This window comes from Equus caballus, chromosome 6 (genome assembly GCF_041296265.1).
Source record: "Equus caballus isolate H_3958 breed thoroughbred chromosome 6, TB-T2T, whole genome shotgun sequence".
Taxonomy (NCBI): domain Eukaryota; kingdom Metazoa; phylum Chordata; class Mammalia; order Perissodactyla; family Equidae; genus Equus; species Equus caballus.
Window position 1 is genome coordinate 79,625,352 of NC_091689.1, and position 16,294 is coordinate 79,641,645.

Here is a 16,294-nt window from a genome sequence, read left to right on the forward strand (position 1 = left end):
ACAAAAACATACTTCCACAATCTCCTTTTGTAAATATTCGTAGTCTTGCATTTCCCTTTGAAATGTAGCATCTATTGTCTTGAGGCCTCTGCTGAAAGGAAGACAAAAAGAGTTTTCCATTTAACCTCCTGATACAATGTCTGTTAGAATAGATTACAAAGTACTTTTGAAGACTAGATCTTATTTGACCACACTCCATGTGTGATAGAAAGCAGGACACTGAGGTCTCTTTCTCTGATTGCCACTGTCACTGCCTTGCTGCTCCTGCAGCTGCCACCTTCCAGTTAGCGAGCTCTCTGAATGGATATCATCATTTCTGCTGCTGCTGCTGCTACAGCTGCTGGCTGGACTCCTTTCCTTGTCTGGTTGGCATCACCATGGCTGAGCCCCAGTTGAAGCTTCCCAGGTAGGAGAAGAAAGGAATGGACGAACAGAAGAGTAAAGTGAAGAGAAAATAAAGAGAGGCCAGCTTATATTCTGGCACCAACATTACACAGCTTCTTAATAGAGCTAATTCTCCCCCAATTTTTCTGGAGGAAGTTCTCTGCACCTCCACATTCCAGGAGGCAGCAAGCTGGGTTCTCACAATCCAAGAACCCTGTCCTTTCCTGTGGTAGAGTGAATTAGGATTCCCAGTTCCTTACCCTCCTCCCTCTGTCATGTGATCTTCCAGAGCACTACAGTGGACAGAGTGTATTTCCTCACCACATGGATGTTGAGCTTGGCCATGTGACTTGCTTTGCCAATGGAATGATAGCAGATGTGACACAAGCAGAAACTAAAAATGTGCTTGCACGGTTTTGTTTCGCTTCTTGCACTTCTGCGATTTCCAGAAGAGAGCATGCCCCAGGTGTCCACTGTCCCCCCACCCTTACCTGGGCCCCAGAATGAAACATGTGGAACAGACTTGAACCCAGCCCAAATCCTGGCTTCTAAAGTAGAGTCCCCTCCCCACTCCACTCCACCAACAATCCGCCAGACCCAGGAGCAAGAAAAATAAATGCTGTTGTAAGCAACTGAGTTTTGGGGTGGTTTATGACAATGCAAAAAAAAAACAAAACTGACTAATACTCTTCCCCACCCCCGTAACTTCTCAGAGTCACTCCCTTCACTCTTCACCACAAATCCTACCCCCAATTAGATTACTAGCAAGGCTCTACTGTGAGGATGCAGATTCTGTACCTCTCCTGATAGCTTTGCATTATATTTAGTTACAATATGTTTACTGAACCAATACTTTGTGTTTGGTTGTCCAGAAAAGGGATTTCGATGGAGGCCCTGACCTTTGTCATATTACAATCCCAGGGAGGGAACCTAAAGTCCCCACCAAGAATAATCCAACCAGTAACTAATATAAATGAGTCCTTAAACAAAATCTAATGTAGCTCCTTTCCTCTCTCTACATAAAATCAATATTGAGTGTTTGTACATTTTTTGTAAATGTTGATTCTGCATTTATGAAATAAAAGTTAACTTTTTGTCTTTGGGGCACTTTTTCTGACAGAGCTTTAGATGCAAGATATTTTTATTCACTCCTAGAAATACAACATTGTTCTTTTTAATCCTATAAAAATCAACTTAAAAAAATCAACTCAAGAATAACTGAGGTAAAGAAAACAAAATGAGAAGACACATACTACCAGACAAAAACATTTATTACAAAGCTGTAGTACTTATGATAGTGTGGTGTTGGTGCCAAAATAGGCAAATAGATTAGTGAAACACAATGGTGACTCTCACAAATATGGTCAGCTGATAGGACAAAGGGAGCTCCGTATTGCAATGGGGAAAGGATGCTATTTTCAGTAAATGGTGCAGAATCACCTGGCTATCCATATGGCTGCTCTTGTTATCTTTATTCATCTCAGAGCTCTCTGTAGTATTAGAAGAGCAGGGAGCAGACACATGTCTGTGATTCTAACCAGGTGTGAACTTTTCTGCTCATTTAATAAATAAAGATTTAAAAACCAAAAGCAGCAGAAGAGGTAACAGCAGACTTTTTCCATCATCCCAAAATCTAGATATAAATTGGACTTTGAAATACTTCACCTCAGAGCTACTAAATCAAGTAAAACTCTTCCTTTTTTTCTTTCTTTCTTTCTTTCTTTTTTTTTTTTTTTGGCTACACCAAAGGAGCAAGCCCAGAGGGGAGCTGCACTAGAAAGAAAAAGAAAGGCAAGCAATCATTTCACACCATAACAGAGCAGATCCCAGGGTCAAGAACAGCCACCAACGGAGTCAGAAAAGTTCTCTCTGGATGAGAAAAATTCATACCGCACACAGTTAATGCTTTGATCTTGTACTGTATCATTTTATTCAAAACCAATAAGCTTCCTTTTTTTTATTAAGATTATGATAGTTAACAACCTTGTGAAATTACAGTTGTACATCATTATTAGTCATGTTGTAGGTACACCACTTCACCCCTAGTGCCCTTCCCCCACCCCCCCTTTCCCCTGGTAACCACCGATCAGTTCTCTTTGTCTATATGTTAACTACCACCTATGAGTGGAGTCATACAGAGTTCGTCTTTCTCTGTCTGGCTTCCAATAAGCTTCCTTTTATCTAGAAAAAGAAGATCGGGTTGGTTGTTTGCATTTTCAGAAGTCCTTATTTGAGCAATACTGACCTCACAGCTCAAGAGGAGGGAAACAAAAGCTTGGACATCAGGGTGACAGACCCCTCTGATGACTGCCGTCAAGAATAAGGGAACTTTGAACAGACACTTCATGAAAGAAGATAAATGATGGCAAATAAGCACCTGACAAAAGATGCTCAACACTAGTAATCATTAGGGTAAAGTTAATTAAAACCACAATGAGATACCACTACACACCCATTAGTATGGCTAAAATTAAAAAAGACTGACCATACCAAGTGTTGAAGGAATGAACTCCCAAACACTGCTCATGGGAATGTAAAATAGTGAAACCACTTTGGAAAACAACTTCTCAGGTCGATCCAGCCATTCCTCTCCTGTGTATTCACCCAAGAATAAAGGAAATAAATGTCCACACAAACGTATGTACACAAGTGTTTATAAAAGCTTTATTTGTAACAGCGAAAATCTGGAAATAAGCCAAATGTCTATCAGCATATAAATGAAGAAACAAACTGTGACATTTCCACATACAGGTATACTACTCAACAATAAAGAGGAACAAACTATTGATACATACAATAACAGGATTGAAGCTCAAAATAATTATGCTAAAAGAAGCCAGACCAAAAAAAGAGTACATACTGTCTAATTCCATTTATATAAAACCCTAAAAAATGCAAACTAACCTATAGTGACAGAAAGCAGATCAGTGGTTGCTTTGGATGGGGCATAGGAAGATTGGGAGGGGGAGACCACACAGGGACACAAGGACAGTTTTCAGAGGAATGGATACATTTACTATCTTTATTGTGGTGACAGTTTCATGGGTTTATACCTCTGTCAAAATTTATCAAATTATATACTTTAAATATGTGCAGTTCAGGGCTGGCCCTGTGGCACAGTGGTTAAGTTCGGTGTGCTCAACTTCAGCAGCCCAGGTTCACGGGTTCAGTTCCCCAGCATGGACCTATACCACTCCTCAGCCATGCTGTGGCAGTGACCCACATATAAGGTGGAAGAAGATTGGCACAGATGTCAGCTCAGGGCTAATCTTCCTCAAGTGAAAAAAGAGGAAGACTGGCAACAGATGTTAGCTCAGGGCTAATCTTCCTCAGCAAAAAAAATATACATATATGTGCAGTTTATTGTATATCAATTACTCCTCAATAAAGCTGTTTAAAACAATAAAACTGGTAAGGGTCAACCATGAGCAAGACAATAAGATATAAATCTCAAAACTTCACTCTGCCTAAAAGGAAAGAGGTTCAACTAAAATTTAGAGCTATATCCAATGCATGTGGGATAAACGCATTACAAGCATACAGACTCATATAGGGCTCCATGTAAAGTGATCCTACTTGTGAGTCTATTTGAATTCTTACAGCAGCTCTGACACTAACTACTTGGTGTTATGGGTTGAACTGTGTCCCCCAAGAAAAGATATGTTGAAGGCCTAACTCCCAGTACCTCAGAACATGACCCTATTTGGAAATAGAGTCATTGCAGATGTAACTAGTTAAGATGAGGTCATACTGAAGTAGGGTGGGCCCCTAAGCCAATATGACTGTTGTCCTTATACGAAGACAGCCATGTGAAAACACAGAGAGACACAGGGAAGAAACAACACGTGACAATGAGAAAGGATTGGAGCTATGAAACTGCGAGTCAAGGAATGCCAAAAATCACTGGCAAACCACCGGAAGCTGGGAGGAGGCAAGGAAGGTTCTTCGCCACAGCCCTCAGAAGGAGCACAGCCCTTCCAACACCCTGATTTCAGACTTCCGGCCTCCAGGACTGTGAGCTAATAACTTTCCGTTGTTTTAAGCCACCCAGGTTGTAGCGCTTTGTCCCAGCAGCCCTAGGAACCTAACACACTTGGTGTTACTGGTAAGTTGGTGATATTTCTGGGTCTTTGTTTCCATACTTTTTACATAAGAGGGTTGGACTAGATTATATATAAAATTCCTTGGGCAAATTAATCTCTTATGCCTTGGCTTCCTCACCCGTAAAACGGAGGTAAATATATAACCGTGCCTGGCACTAAGTAAGCGTAAGCCAGTGGAGGAAGTACTAGTAAGAGCAGCAGGAATCCTTCCAGTTCTGGCAATCTATGGTGTATGGATATGGGATTTTAGGTATCCCATGAATTCTGAGAAATAGGACACAGGAGGAGAACTACCCTATAATTTTGGGGTGAGGGTGGAGTAAGGAGTGGAACAAGGAGAAAGAAGTCCTAAATCGCTGTGACAAAGGGGCAGACACAGGCAGGGGGGCATCCTTAGAGCAATAGGTCCTCACACCCCCTCGCACCCCCTCTAATGCTTTACACTTCACAGTAAGCCCACCTCAACCCTGGCTGAGCCCTTCCAGGAATGAGAACCCTCTCCCGCATCCAGGTTCCTGCTGCTAAGTGGCTCACCCAGCGGTGACTCACCTCCACCCAGTCTGATCATGGTGCCGGCATCACCCACTTTTATTTAGTTTTTCTACTGATATTTATTGAATGCAGATATAGTCTAGACACTATGTAGAGGCGGAGATACAGCAGTGAGTAAAACAGAAACAGTCCCTATTACTACAGTTCTAGAGTCTAAAAGGGGAGACAAACATTAAATAAACACTTTCACAAACACTCATACATTACAATGGTGAGGGTGTTAAGAAGGCGAAGACAGAGAGAACCCATCCCAGTGGTCAGGGTAAGCCTCCCTGGGAAAGTAAGGTGAGACCTGCAGGATAAGTGGGAGTTAACCAAGAATGAGAGAGTTGAAGAGAAGTTGGAGAGAACGCTCCAGGCAAAGGGAAGGCATGTGCAAAAGCCCTGAAGCAGAAGGGAGTTCGGCACACTTGTGGAACAGAAGCAAGTCAAGAGAGGCAAGGCTGGGGGCTGGCCCCGTGGCCAAGTGGTTAAGTTCGCTCGCTCTGCTGCAGGCGGCCCAGTGTTTCGTTGGTTCGAATCCTGGGCGCGGACATGGCACTGCTCGTCAAACCACGCTGAGGCAGCGTCCCACATGCCACAACTAGAAGGACCCACGATGAAGAATATACAACTATGTACTGGGGGGCTTTGGGGAGAAAAAGGAAAAAATAAAATCTTTTAAAAAAAAAAGAGAGAGAGGCAAGGCTAGAGAGGCCGGCTGGAGACAGACCGTGCAGCCACTGTAGTCCACAGCAAGGAGTCTGGTCCTTATCCTAAATCCAAGGGGGAGTTACTGAAGGGTTTTAAAGCAAAGGAGTAATATAATAAGATTTGTATTTTCCGAAGATTACCCAGGTGGCAGTGTGAAATATAGGCGAGAAGGGGGTAGCTGTGGCCATAAGGGGATAAGTGAGAGGTACTGGAGTCTTGCCGGTGAGACATGGTGCAGTGTTGTGAATCAGGGTGGCTGCAGACTTCGTAACAAGTGGATAGAGAAATGTGTTCGTGAAGTTTGATCTGGTGCCTGAGACCTCATCCATCATGGGTTCTGTTTCTCCTATACACTCCCACCTCACTGCGTTCTTTCCCTCTCTTCTCCTCTTTACACTCTCACCTCACTTCTACCCCCTTCTTCTCATCTTTCCCCTACTCTCTCCCTGAGCTTGGGCAGATTCCCCTAGCTAGAGGTCCCTTCAGCAGTACTGAAAAGATTCGCACGCTGACTCCCTAGTGCCCTCTAGTGCTCATAACTCGTCACTGCACCCTTGTCAGCTTTTGGGAACTTTCACCAGAAAGCAGACAGAATCCGGCCTGAAGGCAGACACTTCCTCAGATTACAGTAAAACTGACTTGCACCATGTTTCAGCTTTGCATCCAACACTTTTTCTTCAGCTGAGTAGACAGTGACAGGCAGATAATCCTAAAAATTTAATTTAACAAATATTTATGATCATTCGCTATATACACAGCTACCAAGAATTCATTAACTACAGAATAAGGCCAATGCCATCACAGTTCTGGCACAATGTAGAGAATCAATAATTTTCATTAAACAAGGAGATAGCAGCCAAAGTGCATGAGTAATTAGCATTCAAACAACCAGTCAGTGATAAAATGGAGGTTTAAAAAAAAAAGAATCTGTCTAGTTTGGAACAGGCAGGGGTCAAGAAGCTAGAAAGTCTTCTTGAGGGAGATGAGATTTTAAAATAGCGCATATGTAAGTCCAGGTCCTCCAAAAAGCAGATGCCAAGATGGGAGTAAATGTGCAGGAGATCTATGAGGGGAAAATGGGAAGGAGCTAAAGAAGACTAGGAGAGCCATCAGACTACAAAGAATGTCTGAGTCTTGTAAAGGAGAGGAGAAAGGAAAGAAGCCTAGGTGGAAGCATCCTAGAGTGCAGTGCAATTCTACACGTTTGGCAAGGTCGATGGGGAGTCCATGAGCCAAGGTGGTTCATCAGAGGAGCCCGAGTCTCCCAGAAATAGGCCTGCCTCAGTATCTCGGCCACACATAGTCATTGGCTGGAGCAGGCTGTGGGAAGCATGGTCTCGGTGTGAACAAGCTGCTGGTGGCAGGAAGGAAAAAGGAGGGTAGCTGAGAGAACTAAACCACAGAATTTGCACAGGTCATTTTAGCATTTGCCTCCAAGGAGATCCCTGACACCAGGGAGCAGACACCAGGGAAGGAGGAGAAGCTGCATCAAGTGAAGCTGATGGAAAAAGAGGAAAGACTTTGGGTTTTAGAAGACTCAGAGCTCTGGAATGAGGATGTGGGAAGCGAAGGGAACCAATTCCCTCTCACAGTAGAGTATGAGTACCAAAAGGGCAGGGACAATCTACCCATCTGGGTATCCCAAGAACCAGCATACCTGGTAGTAGGTGCTCAACAAATGCATTCGGGTTACGTTCTAGGTTCATTTATCTATCAATTAAGGCTCAAATACAAGGCAAATGAGAAGTAGGTGATAGAGTAAAAGTGTGAAAGGAAGGAAATAAAGTCATGAATAGGACACACATATGCTTTAGGTAGTAGGTGGAAGCAAAATGAGGTAGCTCACAAGACTTGTACATGGGGGAAATGACCGACCTTGGAGAAAATAACCAAAAAACAGATCCATCATGGACCAGAGAAGACATGTGCAAAGTTACTCAAAAAATATAGAATGGCCTCAGGGCAAGGTGTGACTGCAACATTTATTGAAGTTATTAACATTTTGTTTTGAGTTTGTTTTGGACAGACTTAGCACGACCTTTTGGAGTCCTAGGCAAACGCAGATAAGACACCACCCTCACTTGCAAAATCTTAGGATATTACACTGCTGTATAACAGTTGCGGGGCAAAGAAAATAGTACATGGTCCAAAGTGCCCATTTTTTAACAAACACACTTTAGTTGCATAAAATCCCATTCCCATAACATCATTTTAACCCTTTTCCTATCACCATGGCATTCAAGGGCCCTAAGCCTGACATTGCAACCTTCACACCTCATTTAGAGTCTCTTGTCAAAGTTGCTTCCCTAGCTATTTCTTGTAATCTCTGGGCATCTTAAGACATTCTACTCCATATCTTGGCATGTGGGAATTCACTCCACACATCAACAAATCAGAAGAACACCATAGAGCTGAGCTATGAACTAGGGAAAGGTAAGGGGGTGAGCATTCTAAAACAAGAGTACAGATTGCCACTAGGTCGTGTTTAAGAGATAACGCAAATGTTTGTACATACATTTTTTTAAATAGAAGAACAAATCATAAATTTATATAATGATTATCTATAAGGTGAGGGAGAGATAGACAAGAAAGGCAAGGGATAGAAGTTAGACTTCTTTCAATAGACTTTGTTTTACACTTTTGACTATGGAACCATGTAACACTTTATATGATAAAATAACTAATTTTTTTTAAATTTTTTTTCTGGCTTTTTTTTTTTTTTAGGAAGATTAGCCCTGAGCTAACTGCTGCCAATCCTCCTCTTTTTTTTGCTGAGGAAGACTGGCCCTGAGCTAACACCCATGCCCATCTTCCTCTACTTCATATGTGGGACGCCTACCACAGCATGGTGTGCCAAGTGGTGCCATGTCCGCACCCAGGATCCAAAATGGCGAACCCCGGGCCGCCGAAGCAAAATGTGCACACTTAACCACTGCGCCACTGGGCCGGCCCCTAATTTTTTTATTTTTTTTTAATTGCGGTAACATTGGATTATAACATTATATAGCTTTCAGACATACATCGCAATATATTTCGAATTCTGTGTAGATTACATCATGGTCACCACCCAAAAACTAATTATAGTGCATCCCCTCACATGTGAGCCTAATCACCCCTTTTGCCCTCCACCCTCTTCCCCTATGGTAACCACCAATTCAATCTCCATTGCTATGTGTAAAATAACTAATTTTTAAGCAACCCCTAAAAATATAAAATAAAATAAAAGCACCTAGGTGTTATCTACTTGGTAAAATAATCATACAAGAAGGAACTTCCAAAGTGACTTTAAAACAGAGTAATTTTACTGAATATCCCGAGTGGGATGTACCCAAAGGAAAAAGATCAGCAAAAATGTCTTCACTGTTTTCAGTAATCATATTCTGGTGATAGTGTTGATACTGGTTTTCTGAAACTTTTGTGTTTACAAAGTATAATAAAATAAATGTACAATTAGGTTATATACTAATTCTGTCATCCTTGGTGTCCTTGAGAACTGAGATGGCCAACATGGGGGAAAAAAATGTACAGATGTAAGACAGAAGAGGTTAAGTTGAAATCCTTTAATCCTGAATTTGAGTTAGAAGTGTCATGCGAAATTGCATTATTTATTTTTGAAAATAGAGAAAAAGAAATACTTCCTACCTCTGTTCACTGAAAAGCTCTAGAAACAACGACCAATCCAGTAGCCATGGGCATTCCCTAGCACTCAGTCTGTGAACCACCACCTCCTGCTAAAAAGGAATGAGGCCTCCTTGTAGAAAAGAGTGATTCTGGGTTTAGAGGAGGAAATGAATAAGATAAGCCTAAACCATCTTGGCATATAAATAGCAAAGAAACTATCAAAGACTACTGAGATCACATCAAAATGACTCAGAAGTCAATTTAAAGAACATCCCTCTGGCCAAAGATAGGACAACTTAAGTATTAATCAGAATTTTAACTGTAATGGACTAAAATACATCAAAAATACTTAATCTGTAAGTCCATAATTATAATTTTTAAAACTCTAGTTGATTACTTTTAGAGGTTCCTAATGACCTAACTTGTTATTTTGAAAAATAATAAATTAAAAAGGGGACTTAAGCATTTATCCTGCCTTTCCTATGCAAACTGTACCAGTGGAAAATCAAATAGTAGATAAGGGGAAATTTCTCTTCATAGAAGCTTTCCAGATAAGAAGTAAAGAAGAAATAACGTTAGAATATCATTATTTCAAACTCCTAATGAATCAGAAGATCTAGGATTGAGCTATCAAATGGCTGCTACAATCACAAAAAGAGAGACAAGAGACATTATGTACCTGATAGAGGAAGAAAATACAACCTATGAAGCGGATTTAATGAATAACGAACCTGAATGTGATCAAGCTTCTGGACCCAACTGCCAATTTGCAGAAAATACAGATGACAGAACAACATGTTAAACTACACTATGAAGATGCAATCACCTAAATCCAGACTGAAAATTCTATAGGACATCTATTTTCTTTCACAACAACAACATAATTAGGAGAAGAAGAGAAAAAGAGTAACCTATAGAGTAAAAGAAACTTATAAGATATATCAACTAATCATAACGTGTGACCTTTAAATGGATTCTGATTCAAATAATCAACATATATAAACACACATACACATAGCACAGTGAATCTCAAAAAGGATATATAAGCATCTTAGATCTTAAAAGAAGCCCCAGTGGACATGGCTGGAGATAAATTGATGAACTCTAATGGAATAACGGCAATGGAAGCCAGAAAACAGTCCTGAGAAAAAATTGCCAAGCCTAGAATCCTATGCCCAGCAAAAATATCCTTCAAGAAAAAAGTCAAGGGGCCAGCTCCGTGGCCAAGTGGTTAAGCTCACGTGCTTCACTGCAGCAGCCCAGGGTTCAGACCCTGGACGCGGACATGGCACTGCTCATCAGGCCACATTGAGGAGGCATCCCACATCCCACAACTAGAAGGATCTGCAACTAAGATATACAACTGTGTACCAGGGGGGTTTGGGAAATAAAGCAGAAAAAAAAAAAAAGGAAGATTGGCAACAGTTGTTAGCCTAGGTGCCAATCTTTAACAAAAAAAAAAAGAATAAAGTCAAAATAAAGAAAAATTCACACAGAAACTGAAAATGATCTAAAGGCTTCAGTTAAAACAACAACTATTAGACTGGATTAAAAAAGTAAATCCAACTATATTCTGTTTACAAGACCAACATTGAAAACAAAAATACAGAAAAGTTGAATAAAAAATGACGGTAAAAAGAAATACATGCAAACACTAGTTAAAAGAAAGCCAGTATACATATATTAATATCTGGCCAAATATACTGTAAGGCAAAAGCATTTTTAGATATGAAAATAATAGATTTATTTGAGGTAGGAAGAAATAATAAAGATAAAAGCACAATTAATAAAATAGAAAACAAAAATCTAATAGAAAAGAACTCAACCCAAAGTTGGTTAGTCTTAGTAAAGACAAACGAAATTGATAAATATACGGAGAGGCGAAAAACAAAAGAGAGGATGCACTGATAACCAATAACAGGAATGAAAAAAAGAGAATCATTAAATATGATTCAGTCCTCAGAGATAAGATTATATTATTAAATTATATTAAGATTATATTATATATATTATATATATTAAGATTATATAATTAAATTATCAACTTTGTAATAAATTTGAAGATTTATGTGATACGGGAAAATTCCTAGAAAAAATATAACTTACCAAAACTGATACAAGAAGAAACAGTAAATTTTAACAATCATGTACCATTAAATAAATTGAATCAGAAAATAAAACTCCAGGGGACAGCCCCATGGCCGAGTGGTTAAGTTTGTGTGCTCCGCTTCGGCGGCCCAGGGTTTCGCCTGTTCAGATCCTGGGCACAGACATAGCACTCTTCATCAAGCCATGCTGAGGTGGCATCCCACATGCCACAACCAGAAGGACTCACAGCTAAAAATATCCAACTATGTACCGGGGGTGCTTTGGGGAGAAAAAGAAAAAAACTTTTTTAAATCTTAAAAAAAAAAAAAAAAACTCCAGCCCCATAGGGTTCCATAGGCAAGTTCTACTAAATATCCAAAGAAGAAACAATTCTAATCTTACACAAACTATTCCAAAAAATGGAAAGAGATGATAGAAGTCCAATTCATTTTATGAGGGTAGCATAACAATTATAGCAAAACAAGAAAGGAAATTTGATAAAATAAATCAGGAATGCATAAAAAATAATAAATCATAACTAGTTGGGTTTATATAAGGAATACAGGATGTGTTTGAAATTAGAAATAAACCTATGTCTTTCAACATATCAGACATTAAAGAAGAAAAATCATAACCATCTCTATAGATGCAAGATTTTTCTGATAAAATTCAATATTGATATGTGATTTTTTTTAACTTAGCAAACCAGGAATAGAAAGGAAATTTGTTAACCTCATAGTTTGGTCATTGGGTGGATGGTATGCCATTCACCAAGCTGTGAAACACAGGTAGAAGAGGTGTAAAGGACATTCAGGTAGCTATAGCTAATCAGCAGCAGGGATATAAGACTGGGCAAGGGGATGGAAGTCATTTTCAAACTGTACTCCTCAGTTCTCTGCCCACCCCTCCCATCCCTACAGCTTTGACTCAGCTTTGACTCAGCCGAAGATGTTGGGGCTCCTAAGTAACATAAGCCAGGTGGGCAGCACTTAACTGCCAAAAGTCAAGGGACCACAATTATTGTCAAAACACAACTACAGTCAGAGGGCAGCCAAGTAGGCTGACCCACAGGGAGTTATGGAGATGGTTAATAGAATATAACATCCCTAGAGATAAACTAGATGGGCAGCTACGAGGGTGCTGCTTTAACATCCACAATCAGAAGAAGAATGGAGGGACAGGAGACTCACAGTTGTCACCCTAATAAAAAGTTACAATCCTCTCGCTCAGTTCACAGACCTGGACCACCTTTCAGACTTAGAACACAGCAACTGAAGAGATAGTCAGTCAGGTCCGTAGGAGGGAGTACCCTGCACCACTATGACCGCTATATATTGAGTCCTTCAATACTTCCCCATTTACTTGGGTGACTATACACTGGGGAAAAGGGAATACTCATGTAACTGAAAGTTTGGTCTCTGAACACGATGACAATCCAAATAACGAGAACAGTCTTGGGTAAAAAGGAAAAAGACAGCTTTACCTTCTTTGCCAGGCAGAGGGAGCAAAGCAAGGGCTAGTGCTTCAAAAGTTGCTATCTCCTCATTAAGAAACGGGTAGGAGTTTTTATTTAGGGTTTTAGGTAAGGGAAGGGGTCATGTCCCTTTGGCCAGCGTTTCCCATCAGTCTGCATTTGGCCCTGTGAGGCTACCTGCAGGTGGCTGTCCTTGGCTGGTTGTCTCTGCGGCAGACAGTGGATTCTGGTGCCAGGAAGCCGAGGAGTTGGGCCTGGGAAGCTTCAGTTTCTTGATATTCTCTGGACATCAGCTTTCCTGTGATAACTTCAAGGACCTGTGATTAGCCACTTCAGTGGGAGCCCAGCGTGAGGCCACCTGGGCTTTAACAATTTGTAACTTCTGTTCATAGTAAAGCTCAGGGAGTCAAAGGTTAAAGAAACACATATTTACATATGAATGTAACTAAAGCAGCAGGGAGCTGGGAATGTGTGCTTTCAGTTTTAACCCCACAAGTGCTGGGTTCACTGTAGGAGAACCGATACTAAGGCTGGTATTAAGAGCCTGTAACACTCAGTCCCTTCAAGGATTAGTGAACATAGGTCTGAGTTGACACTGATACCCAGAAACCTGAAGTATCATCATGGTCCTGCATCATACTGGAGGCCCTTCCATCTACTTACTGAAGGTGGGTACCCATAAGACCAGCTGGAGGAGAAAAAAATAAGCCTGGTTTATAGATTGGGGCGGGGGGGGGGGGGGTGCTCAGTTTGTGTGTGCAAACCATAAATTGTTGGCAGCTGCACTGCAGCCATATGTAGGGGCAGCCTTGGGGAAAAACTTCTCAGTAGGTGAAGATGTAAGCAGTCCACTTGGTCATCCACTTTCTGTGGAAGGAGAAATGGCCTGAGGTGAGAATATACAGATTGCTGAGCAGTGGCCAATGGCCTGGCCAGCTGGTCAGGAAACTGGAAGAAAAGGGACTAGAAGAACACACACAAAGAGGGTGAGGTAGAGACATGTGACTAGACATGAGAATGCACATGAAATGTGAAGATTTTTTTCTATCACTTACTAATGCCCACCAGAAAGCATCCTCCACCGAAAAGGCCCTGAATAACCAAGTGGACAAAATAACTTAGTTGATGTTAGCCATCCTTCATCATCAGCCACCTTAGAACTAGGATAGGCACACAAACGAAGTAGACACAGCGACAGATGGAAGCTATGCTGACAGACTCCTACTTACCAACAACTCCTACTTACTAACTAGCTACTGCCCCCTCCAAATGTCTAACTGGCCAACAAAGGACCGACACTGAGCCCCTGATATGGCACTACTCCTCAACCACACCAACCATCTTCTCAGTAGTAAGTAGAACACCCCCTTTCCCTCCTAGGAGAGCGAATGGTACATCCTCACAGGGATGCTTATTCCAGGTACGGGTTTTGCCTTTCCTGCTCAGAGGACCTGAGCCAGCACCACAGACATGAAATTCTACGAACATAGCATCTAACCAAGGAATCCACTGCACAGAAAAGGAGGGATCCACTGGTTATAGCACATACTGCACCATCCAGAAGCAGCTGGCCTTGGAGGAAATACTTTGCAAGGAGAGGTGCCATACTCCAAGACACAGTATTACACACTAAATTAGAGATCTCTATAAAGTGCTAGGTTCCACTGGGAAGAATAATGGGTTCAGGACCAAGGGATGGAAGCAGAGTAGCCCTACTTATCACACTGAACGACCCACTGGGGTATTTCCACCTCACAATTTTAGGCTCTGCCAAGTTAGGGGTCTTGGTTCCAAAGAGGGGAGCACTCTTGCCAGGGGACATAGCAAGAAACCGGTTGAACTATAAGCTACAGCTGCCACCAGGGCACTTTCAACTCGGCGTTCAAGAACTAGCAGGAAAGGAGCCTCTGTTGTGGCAGGATTCTTTTATGCAACAGTTGGAGAACCCAGGTCATCAACTTGGGTGCTGTAGTAGTTTTCTGTTGCTGCCATAACCAATTACCACAAACTTAGTGGCTTCAAACGACATAAATGTATTATCTTACAATTCTACAGGTCAGAAGCCCAGTACAGGTCTCACCAGACTGAAAACAACCTGCTAGTATGGCCAGGTTGTGCTCCTTTCTGTTGGCTCTACAGGAGCCCATTTCCTACTCATTCAGGTGTTGGCAAAGTTCAGTCTCATGCAACACAAGACTGAGGTCTAATTCTTTGCTGGCTGTCAGTTGGGGACTGCACTCAGCAACTGGAGACCTCAACGACTCCTGTACACAGTCCCCCACATCTCAGAACCAACACTGAATCTTTCTAAAGTGTTGTTTCTCTGATCACAGCAGGTAAGGCTCTCTACTTTTAAGGACTCATGTGGTTACACTGGGCCCACCTCAGCAATCCAAGATACTCTTCCCATCTCAAAGCCCTTAACCACATCTACACAGTTCTTTTTGCCCAGGAAACATGTTCACAGGACCCAGGAATGCAGGATATGGACTACTCATTTTAGGAAATGACTATTCTACCACAGGTGCATCTTGGTACTCCATTGCCCGACTGTAACTGAACATGTCCAGCAACCCTGGCCTGAGAAGGGCATGATTACCAAAGGCTCAAGATCCCTCAGGAATGACTTAGGTTCACACTACCAGGTAAGCTACCAAGACATACCAACGTGATAACAAAGGATGAAGGGAACTCAGAATGTTTATTGGAAGATGAGTACAAGCTGTGGCCCCAAGACAAACTGCAGCAACACAGTTGACCCTAGTGGCCATGCAGGTATGCCACCCAGATCTCCTTTCAAGAGAATTAACCACAAACTCTTAACTCATAGCCTCCAAATTCCTCACCTTTGGATCTACCAAGGTGTCACATTTCCCTCAGGCTGCTACCAATGACTGACCACAACAGGGGTACTGGGTCATTTCAACTCTATCAGGGAACCTCTGCTTAGGGACTCCATCAACCAGACTTTCTTGGAGATATGGTGCAGCCCAAGACTCTTCCTACCAAATCCTCATGTTTGCCTGTGCCTAACAGAAGCCAAGACCTTAGAGAAGAGTGGTAGCTATACATGGCCTTCTCAAAACTCACCATTGCTGGATTTGCCACCTTGAAGGACTATCAGAATTTCTGGGTGCTAAGAATGCAGAATCCTTGGCTTCCACTCCCCCCTCCAAAGACAAGCGCTCATAGGCCTGTTAATTTACAGAACAATCACCCTGGTGATGTGGACAATGCTAGTGGTTTGTAGATTACTTAAAACAATGGGAAGAGGATATTCTAATCTCTAATCCTGTTCCAGGAGCAGGTATGTTCTTGTTTACAGCTGCATAAGAAGTAATGTTTGTCTTTGTGGACAAAGTCTAACAAGCATTAGACA